General features: G+C 37.2%; 1 protein-coding gene across 7 annotated transcripts in view; it reads left to right on the top strand.

The window, feature by feature from the left end:
- Window positions 1-16,452, top strand: part of LOC127941558 (neurexin-2-like) — a 357,596-nt gene that overhangs the window by 101,617 nt on the left and 239,527 nt on the right. The window lies entirely within an intron of this gene.

Raw genomic sequence — 16,452 nt, 5'->3', positions numbered from 1 at the left:
AAGCAGAACTACTGTTCAGGGTTTCAGGTCAGTTTCATCTGTAAAGATGCTTTTTTGACACAACCCTTGCGAAAATTAACATTTTATTATTTTACTATAAATCCAGTGAAAATGGTTACTATTGTTTAACTGTGGTAACCAAAAATGTAAAATTATTTTACAAATTTATTTATTTAAAAATAAATACGAATCCATTTGCAAAACAAAAAACCATACAAGGTTATTGTACTTTTATATAGGCTAATAAAAGCATGGTAAATTTTGTAAGGGAAAAACATGACTCGTGTACAGTATTAGGATTTTTCTATAAATATATTGTAGTATTGTAGAGTATTGTATTGTAAAGTACAGTTTTGTTCAATCTTGAGTATTAAGATGGATAAGGGGGCAAAATAATGAGACTGAAGAGAAAAATGGAAGTGAAGGTGCCGTTCAGGAGAGAACTTTTAATTATTTGACATGTCCCCATATTAAAGATTTAAACCTTTTTTATGTCAGGTCCATACAAAAAATAGTATTGTCCATGAATTTGTTTGTATGAGTTTGAATTTTCCATTCAGATTTTTTTTTCCCAGTCTGCCCCTCCTGTAAATTAATGGCAAAGACATGCAGTTTCATTTACTACACATAGGCCTACTGAAGCTCGCAGTGTTTTCAACCTCTGCCGTCTCAATATAGGAGTACACGAGCACATACACATAATTTCTAAAACTGCTCTGTCACTTCATGCATTTTACTTATTTTGAGAAAACTATCATCATATCATATATAAAGAGACAGCAGTTTAAAAAAAAAAACACCAATGTTTCAGGAGTTTATTAAACAGCATATGTCACATGCTTATTAGATAACTTTATTTGAGTTGATATATATGCTTTTATTTATTATAATGTTCACAAATTTAGAAAAGTAATCAAAAGTACTCAAAAGTAATTAGTTACATTACTTTAATAAAGTAATTGAAAAAGTTACACTACTATTACATTTTAAACAGAGTAACTTGTAATCTGTAACCTATTACATTTCCAAAGTAACCTTCCCAACACTGGCTGTCACAATAACAAATTTTGCTGGATGATAAATTGTCCAAGAAATTATAGCGATAAACGATAATATTGTCGTTCTAAGACCAGTTTCAACTAATATAATGATAATGGAATAATAACGCAGGTACACCTTTTCAAATATCAATAAACTTTAATTTTATTTTATGGCAGATTCAGAGCAAGAAATACCAACATGTTGACTTTGTGTGGCTTAAACTAATTAATTTTGTATGTTATATTATGTTTATATGCCAGTTAGGGATGCTCATATTGACCGTTTAACCGTTAACCGAAAGTAAACATTTTGACCAATGATTTGACCGTTCACATATCACATCTTTTTTTTTTTTTTTTGCTCAAGTTTTTTATTTCAAATGCGGTTTGCGCTCATAATGGAAGCGACACGATAATTTTTTCCAGGCACGTCCGCACCACGTCGAGTTAAAAACATCTCAGCTTTTCAGAATGACGCAAGCGCGTGTGACAAGAACCAGCTCAATCAGCATACTTCGGGATGAAATTCCCAGTTGTTTTTAAAAAAATGTGGTGCACCCAAACACTGCAGAGATTATTGCTTTTCTTCGAAATAAATCTTGTAGCAGAGTTACAGCAAGGGTTTTTCGGTGCTGGAAATCCATTAATGAAATTTCCTTGTTGTAACGGAGATCGCAGCTGATGGATGCTTAGCAACGACAGACGCCTCAGGAGCGCAACTGCCCGAGCGCTTTGGAAAGGAGAAAACGACGCGTGCACGCATGTATGTGTGAACTCACTGGGTGCGTTGACACACTCAACTACACGCCTACAAACGTATTTAGCTGAGCAAGCCAAATGAAGCGAGCGAAAAGTAGGCCCATTTCGTAACAAAGTTACTTGCAAAATTACCTACGCTATATTAAAATAAAGCAGTAGTGCAAGTACAATGAAATTTCATTTGCGAAGCAAACATCCACAAGAAAATGAAAAGTGCTTCCCAAAGCTGGTCACTCTAGCGAGACATTATCTCTTTATTCCCGAGACATCTGTGCCATCGGAGAGGGTGTTTTCTGCTGCGGGCTGTCCACAGGCTGCGCTCCAGACTAACCACACATCTTGACATGTTAAATTTTTTTCAAATTAAAATTGAAAAAAGAAATTATCACGACCAAAAACAATTATCTAGCTCATTTTTCTTATCATGCGATTAATTGATTTATCGTCTATCGCGACAGGCCTATGCACATGTGCTTACCATAAAGCCATGGTTCCAGCATTATACCATTTCTCTGTGCTTTTTGTTCTCCCTGTCACTCCAAGTAGTGCACTGCAGTCCTGATCATGAATTTTTGGCTAATGGTTTATACAAATAAATTAAGGGTGAGTTGCACTAGTAAACTTACCTAGATTAAATCAAAGTTTAGTTGTCTAATTATCTTTGTATTATAAAAAAAAAAAAAATATATATATATATATATATATATATATATATATATATATATATATATATATATATATATATATATATATATATATATATATATATATATATATATATATATATATATATATATAGAGTAGAGTAGTAGTAGTAGTAGCCTAATTAGAATTGTATTAATAAAGATGAATGGAATATTGTAAATACATTGCACTTGGTGTAATAATAGCCTATCAATATCATGTATATATAAAATAGCCAATATATAAGTTTAACTATAGTAATATAATTGGATATATTACTGATATTTCTTCCACTTCAGCAAATGAAGACTCAAAAGCATTAAGATCATCAACAAAAACAACTACAAGGTAGATACAGAAACTCAAAACCGCCTTTCCACATAAAGCAACATCTTTCAGTTTCTGTATGTATCAGGTCGTAGTTTTGTTGATGATCTTCATGTTTTTCAGTCTTTAATTGCTTAAGTGGAAGAAATCCCTCTTCTGTGTCACTGTTGCTAACTTTAATAACCTGTAATGGCCACAAATATTTGCTATTAAGCACATTTTAAAATGAATAAGACTCCTAGAGTGCTTTGCTTTCGCAGCTGCTGAATGGACTTGAACCATTGTTGAACACTTTTACTGCAAACATTCTGGAGCCGCTCTGTATTTAAGCCTGTTGAATGAAATTCACATTTGGAATTTAAAGTGCACAAGGATTGTAATTTAGATCAAATCATCATTATCAGATGATTGTGTACTAATCGCAAACAAACTGTACTGCAAACAAGCTACAATAGTTACTCTGAACCTTTACCAAAACCTCAGCAAATCAACCTACAATGGCTTTATATAACCGGCACACATGAGCACATGTTGGTTTGAGTCGTGGTCTCTGCAAATGACACAAGCCTGGGCCAATGCTGTGGGGTCTGGAATCTCCCCGTTTCATCTCTCCAGCACATCTGAGTCAGTCTACTGATGTTTGCTCCTGCGGTGGGGGTGACATTTGTTTGAGAACTGTTGCCACCTTATCAGGCAGACAAGAAGTGACTAACATGTTGCACTGCATAATACTGAAGCTGTCAATATATTTGGATTACGGACATGTGCTCGGTTTCAGAATCTGTCTGTCAAGAAATTATTTGAATTAGTATGGACGCAATGCATTTTTAATATAAAATATATTAAAAAAGAAAATGTTAATTTTAAGTTGTAGTAATACTTTTATAAAATTACGGCCTTTACTGTATTTTTTTATCAATTAAATGCATCCTTAATGAACATACGAGTCTCAAATTGGGTATTTTAGGTAGCAGTGTAAGTTACTAACCTTCTGAAACAGCCTTGTTTTTATCTATTATTTATTATTCAGGCCAGGAGACTCATCATTCAGTTTTCAGGTTCCAGGTGTTTAAATGTTTATTTTGGTGCCTTATATTTATCTCATATAACAATTATGTAGTATTGATGCGTTCATTGATTTGTCTAGGTAGCACATAGTCTTCCAGTATGATGCAGTAATACACAGCTGTTAGGAGCAGGTATAGCAGTGATTGCTTGAGAAGTTCTGTTGTCTCGCGGTTCGCCACGTTTAGTCTGCCATAATCAGAAATTCCATTTACCTGCCGACACTTCTGGAACATACCCCTCCCCCTCCCCCCCAGCAGAGAGCCTCTGCCAATCACAAAATCTCTTTAGCTTTCCACAGTGATGACAGCTTCAGAGGACCAAACCACAGCTCATGCCCCCTCTTACACAAACACACACACACACACACAGAGAGAGAGAGACACTAATATAGGAAAGCCTCACCATGAGTATTGATTTTCAGTCTTTGGTCATCACTGCTGTGCTAGAAATGGTGCCAGGTTGTTGTCGACATATGTATGTTAAGATTACATGTTTGTGGATGTATGGGGAAGTTATTAGTTATCAGCATTATGAGCAAACTCGTTATGCAGTTCTACTCATAAGTATTTAAATAACTTGTAGATATTTTTTTTTTCACTATTTATAAAAAATAATAGGAATCATTTTTATTAATTTTTAGTTTTAGGAGTTGTTTGTAATTTATTACTACTGACGCAAAATGTAAAATCATACACTGTCTTACCCAGTCTAAATATTTTGAGAGAAAGAAACCTACCTGTACCTATCTACCTATTTATTTATTAATTTAAATGTGGGTATGAAAACTTCTGAGCACACATGTATATATTTCATTTTTCCACTGTTTTAAACTGATAAACAGCAAGTGGTAGCAGTCCACTAGAGAAAAAAAATAATTGCACAGGTTGTTCTCTTTCGACAGATAATGATCTTCCCTTGAGGCTGTGATTGTGAGAATCTTTTCTCCTCCCTGTGAAATATGCTCATGCGACGATAATGATGGTTTGTTGATTGAAGCTCCCTAAGAGAAAGCTGCATGATCTTGCTGGAATATTACACGAATGTAATAGCGCTCTTACCTGCATTTTAAACACAACAGCTTTATAGATATAAAGAATCAAAGGTTGCCAGAACTGTTTGAATTATTTTGCAACTAGATTGCATCACTGCAAAATTGGCCTTTTGTTTAACTCCTTTTTTTCTTAGTATTATTTATGAGAGGCCGGTGACCTGTGACAGGGATTATCTTTTTTCACAGCAAGAGTCCAGATCAAGGGATAACCTATTTGCAAGTATATGCTGCATTACAGCAGGAGATGAATTGCTTTGGAGATAAGGGGCTTTACCAGGGTGCTGTGCAAAGCTGCACGTGGAACAAATATTGTGAATGTCTATTGACCATGCAGGACAAAATGTTACAGAGAGAGATTCAAATTTACAATTGGTACTTTTATTTATACTGTTCAGTATAGTTGGTCCTCTAAATATTTCTGATGGAAAACACTTTCCTTTTGGTGTTTTTTCTCTATTTTAGATCGTAACTAAAATTGTACTCACCCACAGACCATGGAAGATGAAGATGAGTTTATTTCTGAACAGATTTGGAGAAATTAAGCATTACATCACTTGCCCAGCAATTGATCCTCCACAGTGAATGGGTGCCATCAGAACGAGAGTCCAAACAGCTGAAAAAAAAAAAAAAACATCACAATGATCCACAAGTAATCCACAAAACTCCAGTCCAATAATTAATGTTTTGAGAAGTGAAATGGCATCAAAATATTTTTAACTTCAAACCGCTGGTTCCAGCAAAACCAAAGTTGTCTCAGTGAAAAAGCTATCTTCACTGAATCAGGAGAGAAATATACACAGATCAAGCACTGTTTACAAGTGAAAACGGTCCAAAATTGAACATTCTAAAAGAAGATATTTTGAAGATAGCTGGTTATAAAAAAGTTGATGGTTCCCATTGACTTCCGTAGTAGGAAAAGTAATACTACAGTATGGAAATCTATGGGAACCACCAACTGTTTGATTACCAGCAATCTTCTAAATATCTTCCTTTGATGACAGAATTTTTATTTTTGGATGAACTATCCCTTTAATGATGGATTTGACAAACATATAGCTTTCTAGTTCACTAGATTGATGGACTGGAGTTGTGTGGATTCCTTGTGGATCTTTTATCAGCTGTTTGGAATCATTCTGATCAGAGGTGTCATGCCCAATCAGGAAACTTTTTAAATAATGTCTAACATCAGATTTCTAATATTTCTTGACGAAGATGTGACGTTCTTTGACGTGCAATATAACATGTTTTTTGGGGAATACTTGTGCTGTAAACGTGCTAAGAAATTATTGTATAGTTGTTTTTTTTTATTCTACTCAAATTCTCATTTGAATCATAGTTATACAACATATTTGTTTCAAATTCAGTTCAAGTACAGCTATTGAATTAAAGGGATTCTCAGTAAATTTATGAATAATGTTGAAGGCAGCTTTGATTAAAAAAATCTATTGAAGATAAATTCCCTTGATTTTAGTTGTTCATTATGTGTATTTCACAGAGTAAGAGTTTTTAACATTTGTTGTAAGCCCTTTGATCAGATTGCTGACAACCGTCCTCAGTATGGTGACATACTGTTTGTATGAAAACGCCCCTCTTTTTCTTCTAAGGACAGATTTTATCTGTGAAATCCAGCAGAGCAAAGTGGCCTGTGGGTGCTTTTAATATTTTAAAGATGAGGTCTAATGACACCATAGGGCTGGGGAGGAGAAAAGAAATGTTCAGAAAAGACCAGGGAGACTCCGCTTTGAGACTGTTGTCATCTCCCTCTTGGGAAACTTCTGTTAATTTATTTCTGCTCTGTTTCTCTCACAAATCAATTAAGTCCATATGTATTCCAGATCGAACTCATGCATTTACATGCCCTTAATATGAATCTAGACTGTGTGCACTGCAAGTCATGCCGGTAGACAATATATTGTATATCAACGATAGTCAAAGATATCGCCTGTCTCTGCTGCCTTTGACAATTTCAAGACAATTATTATTATTATTATTATTATTATTATTATTATTATTATTATTATTATTATTATTATTATTATTATTAATATCAGGCTAGTATTAATATGCAATTAATATTAGGGCTTATTTGTTCCATCATATTTCTTTATATGTGTTTTTTACAGTGTTGCGTTATTCTCAATGAAAACATTGGTGCTAGTTTTATTGTTGTTGATTTAGTGCTCTTTGAATGCTGGTGTCCCTTGATGCACATTACTGTCGTGGCCAGTCTCATTTTCAATCTGCACAAAGGGGGAAATAGCACAGTTAACTCCAATAGAATTGCTTTCCCTTGCTCCTCTTTCTCTTGCTCCATTTCTCTCTCTCTCTCTCTCTCTCTCTCTCTCTCTCTCTCGTAGCCATGTTTAATCTGCAAAGCAAATGGCTTCGGCTGCTGCAGGGCCTTGACTTAATCAGCTGTTGATATTTCTCTCTCACTCTCCCCAAGCAGCAGACATACCAACCTGTCAGAATAAGCAACACATAACCACACCACCACACATGACATTAAGAATGAGTTCTGTGTCGTATTTGTCCCTGTTGTCTCATCAGAAGCTGTGAGGTTGGAGCATGTGTGTATCTTTAATTGGACATGTCTGCTTCAGATACGCACTTTGAGCTCAGCCAGACAGAGGGAGAGGTCGTGATGAGAGCCTCAGATGCTGCATTCTCATAAGAGGACACAGTTTGCTGGAATAATAACGCTTAGATTACATTTGGATTGCCATTACTTCCCACTGTGCAGCATTCAGTCTGGCTTCATGGTGTGGCCTGTCTTCTCTCCCGTCGGTCACATGCTTAATTACTGGAACTTCATCATTATTGTTTTTAATTGCTACAGTTTTCTTTTTACTTGCTTTATTCTGTTCAATCCCCTGTAATAATTTGGTACAATCCAATCTACAAATACCACCAACTGTCATTCAGGAGCTTTTGGTTTCTGTAGGAAAAAGAGTGATGTTTGATGGGAATATGATTTCTGTAACAATTCTTCATGAGAAGAATTAACAATTCAAACTCATGAGCAGCAACCATAATACCATGTAATCCGCCATTGCGGTGTATATATGTTTGTGCTTCCCTTTAAAATCGACACGTACTGTGCATGTCTACATACCGAACACGTACTAAGTATGCGCATGACATCACCATGTTCAAAGATTCCCATATTGGGTGTTTACACAGAAACAAGAACAGTGGCATTTTCAAAAACTTGCACTTTGAAACCCATTTAAAAAAAATATATATATGTGTTTTCAGTCCCCAAAATGCCATTGCCGTTTAAACAAACAGGCAAAAAAAAAAAAAAAAAAAAGTTTAAAGTTTTTGGCCAAAAAATGTTGTAGTGTAAACGTCCCTTAAAGGACCATTGTAATTAGGATTGTTAGAGATGGTGGGAAGGGGAGACTCTCTGCGTCAAGGTGCTAAATTTCAAACAACCTGAGTCATTAGGGACACCAAACAGTTCTGGCCAGCAGTAAGGGCTGATTTATACTTCATCAAACCTATGCCGTAGCGTACGCATAGACGCACATCCTAAACTGGAGCCTATGCTGTAGCCTGACGTGCACCTCTCCAAAAATATAACAGCGCATCAATTCTACACAGACTGTGATTGGTCTACTAGAACCCCTCCCTCCATGTGTACTTGAGTTTTGTGTGTTTATGTGCATTTTAATATATTTTAATGTTACACCAACAAGTGTCTTTTCACTTATTTTACTAGCCTACATAGCATTATACATCAGACTCCTTTTTGTAGTTTTCAAAAATGATTTAATGATTTTACATTTATTTGCCTCCATCACTGCTATAATGCTTCTCCAACAAATCGCTTCTTCTTTGGCTTTTGCTGTAGTCTGCGGGTTACACAAGCAACAAGGCTTTAGACACTGCATACTAGCATGTAGTACTGCATGTAGACTTGGAAAACGACACAGAAGTATAAATGAAAACTGACGTATAGCCTATGGCGTAGGTCCGGAAGGAATAACAGCTTTTCCAGTGAACCTCCAGCACTTGATGCAGTTCTACAACTGTGGAAAGTAATCCAGTCTACTCCCACTGTGACCGGAAGGAAACCAGTGGAAAGCATTTCCCATTGGTGGATTGCTCACCTGACCAAGTGGAATGTCAGCTTACCAAATCTTTTCCCAGAGGTCTTGATATTAGGTTGTTGCTGTATGAGATTGCTATTTGTGTAGAGACTTATTATTATCCAGGGTCAGTGTATACACATAGCCAATTTATGCTTATTTACTATTCCAAACCAGCATCAAGAGTGACCACAATTGACTAACCAATAAACTGATAACTATCCATTCATTGCTTCATCTAATCTGTTGCTCAATTTCTTAGCATTCATCCAGTTATCACCCATTTGTGTAGTAGTTTGTAGCTTCTGTTTGATTGAATAAATTTTCTTAGTAGTTTAGTCATTTCCCCTTTGTAATTTAGTCAGTTTCTTTAGTAGTATTTAGTGAGTGTGATATTTTACTCTTTTTGTGTTAATAAATTCATTTTAATTGTATTCTTGTATTGATAATTAGAGGCTCTACAAGCTCACCAGAACCTCACTTACACTTCAGATTAGTCAGCAGGTAAACTTCCTCCAATTTGTATAATTCTTATTCTTTATTGTCAAGGTGAAAGTCCTTGGCTGGTGCCCTGAAGAATGGAGGGATCTGCCATTTAATAACGCAATAATGGCACTTTTCCACTGCATGGTATGACTCGGTTCGGTACAGCTCAGAACGATACGATACAGCACGGCTCAACTCTGCTTGGTTTGTGTTTCCACTGAAGTTTAGTGCCGCTTAAAAGTGGGCAGGATTATTCTCAAGTCATTATTGTTGCGTCGCCTCTACTGCCTCGACTCGTGAAAAACATTTTCATCCCTCTTCTCCCCATCAAGCTCTCGCTGGATCCGCTCTTCTGCTATCAATCAGAGGAATGTCTGTACTTCCTCAACAGACAATGGAAAAAGGTGCGCTCATTCAAAACAGTTGTGTTCGATACATTGCTGGGTGTGCTGATTTAAATCTAGTGGTTCTGTTGTGTTTGTGTCGCCAGTTCAGTTACGCAGAATTACACGTCATGTTTTGGTAATGGTGTGGTTCACTTGGAACCTCAACCGAAGAGGTACCAAAGTATCAGGTACCAGGTACTGTACCCACTGGAAACCCCCCTCCAAAAGTGAACCGTACCGAACTGTACCATGCCGTACCATGCAGTGGAAAAGCGCCATAAGTGACGTGGATATTATTATTTGGTACACTGCAATACCAAAACACACCACAATAATACAGACTTTAAAAGACTGAAAAAAAAATCATAAAAAATTCTGTCTAATACAAAAAAAAAAAAAAACAAGTCTATAAGGTTTTATTTTTTATATACGTTTTAATATTTATTTAACTCTTTCCCGTTAGAATATTATTTTTAATTTTCCAGTCACCACCAGTATTTCTGATCCTATTCCCAAATCTGTCCCCCAGAATATTTTACTGTTTGAATGTCAGCAATTAATATATCAGAACAAATACATTTTTATATAGTTCCATCCAAGAAAAACTATTTCAAACCAAAAAAAAGTCCATCAACACCTCCAAAGCACCCCTACAGTATAAAAATGAAACATAGATCACCGGAATTACTCGTCAGTAGGGAAGCTTTGTATCCTAAATAACAGAAAATCTTGTCAGTGGTGGGGAAAGGATTGAATGTACTAAAACTACTATGAATAATTATGCAGAATAAAAAATAAATAATAATAATTGCTACGTTGCTCTTGATTCCCATCCCTCATGTTAACCAATAGCCAAAAATATTGGAAAATATTCCACAGACATTAAATTGTAATGTTTTGTCTTTCAGATGCTTTTCCAATAAACAGAATTATGAATATTTTTTTTCATTCTGATAATTGAAATTTTTGTGTGCCAGAATTGCTTGAGAATGAATCCATGAATGGATTTCTTTCCCTTCCACCCCTTGTTTGATCATAAGTCCTTCAATCCATGTCTTGTCCTCCTTCCCTGTCTTTCTCTCCAGCTCATAACCTATTTCTTTTCCTTCTCCCAGTCTGTCGCTGTTGATTTCACACCCCCTCACGTTTAGTGTTCGTGTTTTCATATTTGAGACATCGACATTAGTGCATAATGACAGTAAGTCATGATGCCTGAAGAACTGATTGCTCCAGTCTTGTCATATCAAAGACACAAAGGACTCTTAAGTATATAAATCAGGCTATTCTACTCTAGCTGAGAGCATCCCGTCAGTGTGCTCTGAAGGTTTAGGGTGAACTCTGTTTATTTCTCTCATCTCTTTTGAAGTTCGTGATCGGAGGCTGGACATGAAGATTTAGACATCTCATCAGCCACACCACATATCTGCACATATCTAAATCTGGCTTTACGGGCTCTGCATCAAGGGGCGACTCCAGTGGTTGTTTTTTGCTCTGTTTTCCTCTGGCTTGGTCTGAAGGAGAGTGTGTTTATTCGGTGCTTTAAGTGGAACTTTGTCCATTTACACAATTGCTAATCATGTTGAATGTAAATAGACATTATTCAGAACAAGCAGACAAGTACCTTGAAAATTAATTCAAATTAATGCTAAACCTGTGTTTTAGTCCATTTTTGGACTATTGGGCTCAATGGTAAAGATGGGGGGATGTGAGAGTTTCAGGCCAGTTGACAAAAAAATTTTGTCACTAAGTTAAAGATGTCTCGCTAACATGTAAAAGGTGTTTTTTTTTTGTTGTTTTTTTCTCCTCTCTGAACTTTAAATGGCATCAGGCAGAAGTCTGTTGAATTTTGAAAGTATGAATTATGACAATCCTTATCGATGGACTGCTGTTTATTAGTGCAATCTTGGAACAATCTTGGTCCAAGATAAAAATAAAAAATTGCCTACCAGGAACACACAAGCATGAGACAAATGATCCTCATACCACACCTACTGACTACTTAAAGACAACATGGAATCAGAATTGACCATTTTATATATATATATATATATATATATATATATATATATATATATAATCTATTTAGAATAATAATCTATTTATGCAATGGCTTTTGTAGGCTATGTGTTAAACTTATAAATACATGTCCTAATTATGATATTATAAATTGATTTCTTCTCCTACCTACCACTTTCCTGATAAAATCAAGTAACCGTATGCTATTAATTGTTTCACATTATGAATGTTAAATGTGTGTTGAATACAGTACTGTTGTCTTTGAGGATACTTTGTGAAAAAAAAAAATCTATTCTATTCCCCATCCTACGAAGATACAGTTGTATTCAGCATGTCAAAGTTTGTCAAAAACAGTGGTATCAAAATAAAATTCCTTCATGACAAACTAACAACTATCAACTGCTTATGAACCTGTATTTGCTGCTTTAACTTGAATGATCCGCTTCTGTCACGCTCTCAGCTTCCTGCTGCCTATATACAGTTGGACTTCCCTGTGAACATGTCAATTGACTGACAGGCAGAACGCACCTCAAAGTCTACTGATTGGTTAATGTGAACGAATCTAAATTTGGTATAGATATTTTATATTGCATACAAAAATTAATAACACGCTGCACCTTTCTGTTTGCGAATATATTTGAGTCACAATTAATTTGTCAGAAGCATTGTTCCTATCTGAGGAATTTGCCTCTACAGCGGTAACATCTGAGGCACTTTCAGACTGCACTTTTGAAAAGTTAAAGCTTCCCTGATATTGTCAAATCCCATCATGTCACTTGTTTTATTGTTAGAAACATATACTTTTTACTTAGTCATAGCCCCTGTGTTTTGTGGGTCAGGTTCTCTTTGCGTCACACTGTAGTCAGTGAGAAATAAAAGAGAGAGAGAGAGAGAAACAAAACTCTTAAGCACACATGGCTCAGCGGGGCTTTGTTTCTCATCTCTTAAAGAGTTCCTCACTACGTGGTTGGTGTGCTTGTTGTGGAATGCGCTCTGGCTGTTTATTCTCCACTGAACCAAGTGGCACTATGATAAGATTCTGCCGCTGTAATTTTGCAAGGTCACTTTTCCTTGGTGAAGATGTCTGGTTGGTTGATTCGTGCCCAATCATTTCTTTCCTAACTGATGGTCTGAGCCTTCTTGCTTGATGAAATATCACAAGTCTTCAAATTAATGTTATGCTCTGCTGATTAAACCTGGAATTGAATATTTCATACAATTTTAAGCAGCTGAGCAGGTTATGTATGCATATCTGAAGGACGAATATTGCTATACCACTGCTGTAAAACATGATTGTCTGAGATGTGTTGGCAGAGGCTTTCTAAATGCATTTTAATAGATTAACTCACACAGTGTATGTGTGCAGTCTCTAGGTTTGTTTTTATTTGGTTTTTGTGATATACGCGATAATGAAATATTCCATGTAATATAAATTTTTTCACATAATGTAATAATGCAGTTTTAACAGAATGCCTAGTTATTACATTGAGTTGCTACATAATTTGTACTTTAAAATTTATTTAAATGAAAAATAGTAACTTTAAATTGTAATAATACTTAGCAATAATACTCTTTAAACCGCCTTGGTGAGCATAAGACACTTCTTCCAAAAACGGCTCAGGTTACGTATTTAACCATGGTTCCCTGAAGGGAATGAGACGCTGGGTCAAAGCGCTTTGGGAACACCCTTTGCATGACCACGCTCTGAATCACATGGAAGGGCAAGACGTCATGGGCAGGTGAGGTCATTGACCAGGAAGCTTAAAAGCACGTGCAGTGGAGCCAGCGTCAGCTTCTAGGAGTGAAGCATGCACTGGCAGGGATGTCTGAAGTATGTCACCGAGACACAGTTTCTCGTTCCCTTCGGAGAACCATGGTTACATACGTAACCTGAGACGTCCCCCTTCAGGAACTCAAGCTGTGTCGAAGTGCTTTGGGAACGAGAATACCCACAGCACCAGACGTCCAAATCCCTGCCCCGTGTGTAGCTAGGGCAAGAGAACAGAAGAGCCTGAGAACCTGACAAATGTTAGGCGTGTGGACCAACCCCCTGCATCACAGATGTCCTGCATGGACACACATGCTAGAAAGACCTTGGAGGCCACCATACTTCTGATCGAGTGAGTCTTAACCCCCAATGGCGAGGAGAAATCAGAGGACTCGTAAGCAATGAATATGTAACTCCACCAACCACCGATTGAGGGTCTGTTTTGTAGATGAAAGAATCTCTTAGGTGGACAGTAGAACACTAGCAGTTGGTCCGCCTATCTCCACAGGACAGCTCAGTGGATGTATGCATCCAGTGCTTGCACTGGACACAATTAAGCTTCTGCTGGTCGGACTCCCAAGAGGGAGCAGGACAGAAAGCCTGGAGTACGACAGTCCATGATAATTGGAGGATAGTCTCAACTGTAACGCAGACTTTGTGTGCAGACACCAGTGTTGACGTTGTACGCAGCGGCTTGCAGGGCAGTGCTGTAGCCTTTAAGGACTATGTTGTGGCTGGGGACTGATAACTTGCCAGTGTCTGTTCAACCCGGGGCATCGCCCTGCATAACCATGCTCACTCAACCCAAACACATTCCCATAATAGTCTGAGGCAGGGATGAAGATTGGGAAAAATGGCAGGCTCCAGAATGTAGGTGATGGCCTCAACCACATAAAGCATTCATCTAACTTGCTTCGATGCGGCTCGGCCTGCTTCTCAGTGGGCCAATCATTTTTTAACTTGGCCACAGCATTGGTAAACACCTCCATTAGCTCCTCATACTGGGGCTATTCAGGGGCAAAACCTTATCGATGCCCTCCACATCAACCTCCTTTTAGGAAGACAGGCAAAGTGTCAATTCCTCACCCCAGAAGGAAGAACCCCATGAAGGCAGCAGCCGCTCTGCCTCGGTGTAAGCGGGACCAGCACCCTGAAGAATGCTGGTGAAGCCTCCCTCCACAAAGAGAGCCTTCAGGGAGCGAAGTGTACGCAATGGAAGAAGCTCTCAATGCGGGCAGTCGGCCTCCTTGAGAGCCGACTCGGTGTGCTCCGCTCCCTGGCTCCACCACATATGCTTTTATGCTTCCTGGTTGATGACGTCACCCGCCCATGACGTCTCATCCTTCCATTGGAATGATTACACATGTGATTCAGAGCGTGGTCACGCAGAGGGAATTCCCAAAGCACTTTGATGCAGCTTTAGTTCCCTGAAGGGTAACATAATCTTATCACCCCTAAACTTTTGAATGGTAGTGTATATTGTGTATATAACTAATAAACATTCTGTATATGACATGTTTGAGGGAGAAAATTAACCTGTTATCAAAGTGTTTCGGTTTAAAGTGAACTATATTTACTGTTTAGCTTCAACTCAAGCAGATCAGTCTCTGTAAGGCTATGATTTCGAATATTTGAAACAATCATACTCTTTCTAGATGTTTTTGATTGTTAATTCTTGCTTTCATTTATTTTGTCATTTTTATCAAGATGTTTACATGACAGTCATTTAATTAACACCATGATCTAACAGCAATTTTGTTAACTAGATTAAAACTGCGTGAGACTTTAAACGGCATTTTCTGCCTTGCTCAGTCTAGCTGTTTTGAACACGTCTTATGTAAACATTCTGCCTTAAGAGTCACGTCCAATTGTGGTCAGACTCGAAAACTCGAAACTAGGCTAATTATACAGAGCTTGGCTTTACATCACACAGGCAATCCACCAACTACTTGAATTTGAAAACTTAGTATTGCACATCCAAAAAATAAATAAAAATAAATCGTGATTTGGGCTGCACATGACACCAGAAAAAAATGAACAAGCTGTCTGTGAAAGTGATGATTTTTAACAACCTAAAATAACGAAGATGAGATATTTTGACAAGCTTCCTCAGTCGCCTATTTTCTTAATGACTGTATTTTGAAATTCTACCTCGTTCATCACAGGTTTCACATCTTACAGTGGCGTTCGCAAATCAAACTGTTATTTAACAGTGCGGCTGTGTTTTATTTCAGATTATTCCTGACAGCCCGTTTTCAGCTCGTTTAATTGCACGCTTGCGGTTTAATTTCAGGACGGCAAGCTTTACATGCATAAATGACCTTCACGATTAGTTGATGCGCACAGCACTGGAGGAAATTACACTAATTTACACGTGTGACATCACTCACCTCTGTGGTTCATATTTACTGGAAGTGCGAATACAGAAGCATGTGTAGTCCAGTAAGATTTTCTACATGTACAATGATTCATGCTTGGAGCTGTCTTGTACTGTTAATTTGTGGTTTGTTTATGCTTCATTTGAGCCAGTGGCCTTAAACCTCTCATTAGCCAAAATCACATAAAGGCTAAAGTCTTGCCCAAACTTTTCTGGGTTGTTAAACATGCTATGAGTATTTTACATGCATTTCCATTTCATTTATTTCACTGATCATTCTCAAATGTTTGGTTGGTTCTGTGAGTCTATAAAATACAGAGAATATAAAGAAGAGTCAGTTCTCATACACTTGGTCCATATCCATCCCAGCTCTAATGACTTTCCCTTGCCTTTTTC

The sequence above is a fragment of the Carassius gibelio genome, chromosome A21, assembly GCF_023724105.1.
Source record: "Carassius gibelio isolate Cgi1373 ecotype wild population from Czech Republic chromosome A21, carGib1.2-hapl.c, whole genome shotgun sequence".
NCBI lineage: Eukaryota > Metazoa > Chordata > Actinopteri > Cypriniformes > Cyprinidae > Carassius > Carassius gibelio.
This window is presented reverse-complemented; position numbering and strand designations above follow the sequence as displayed.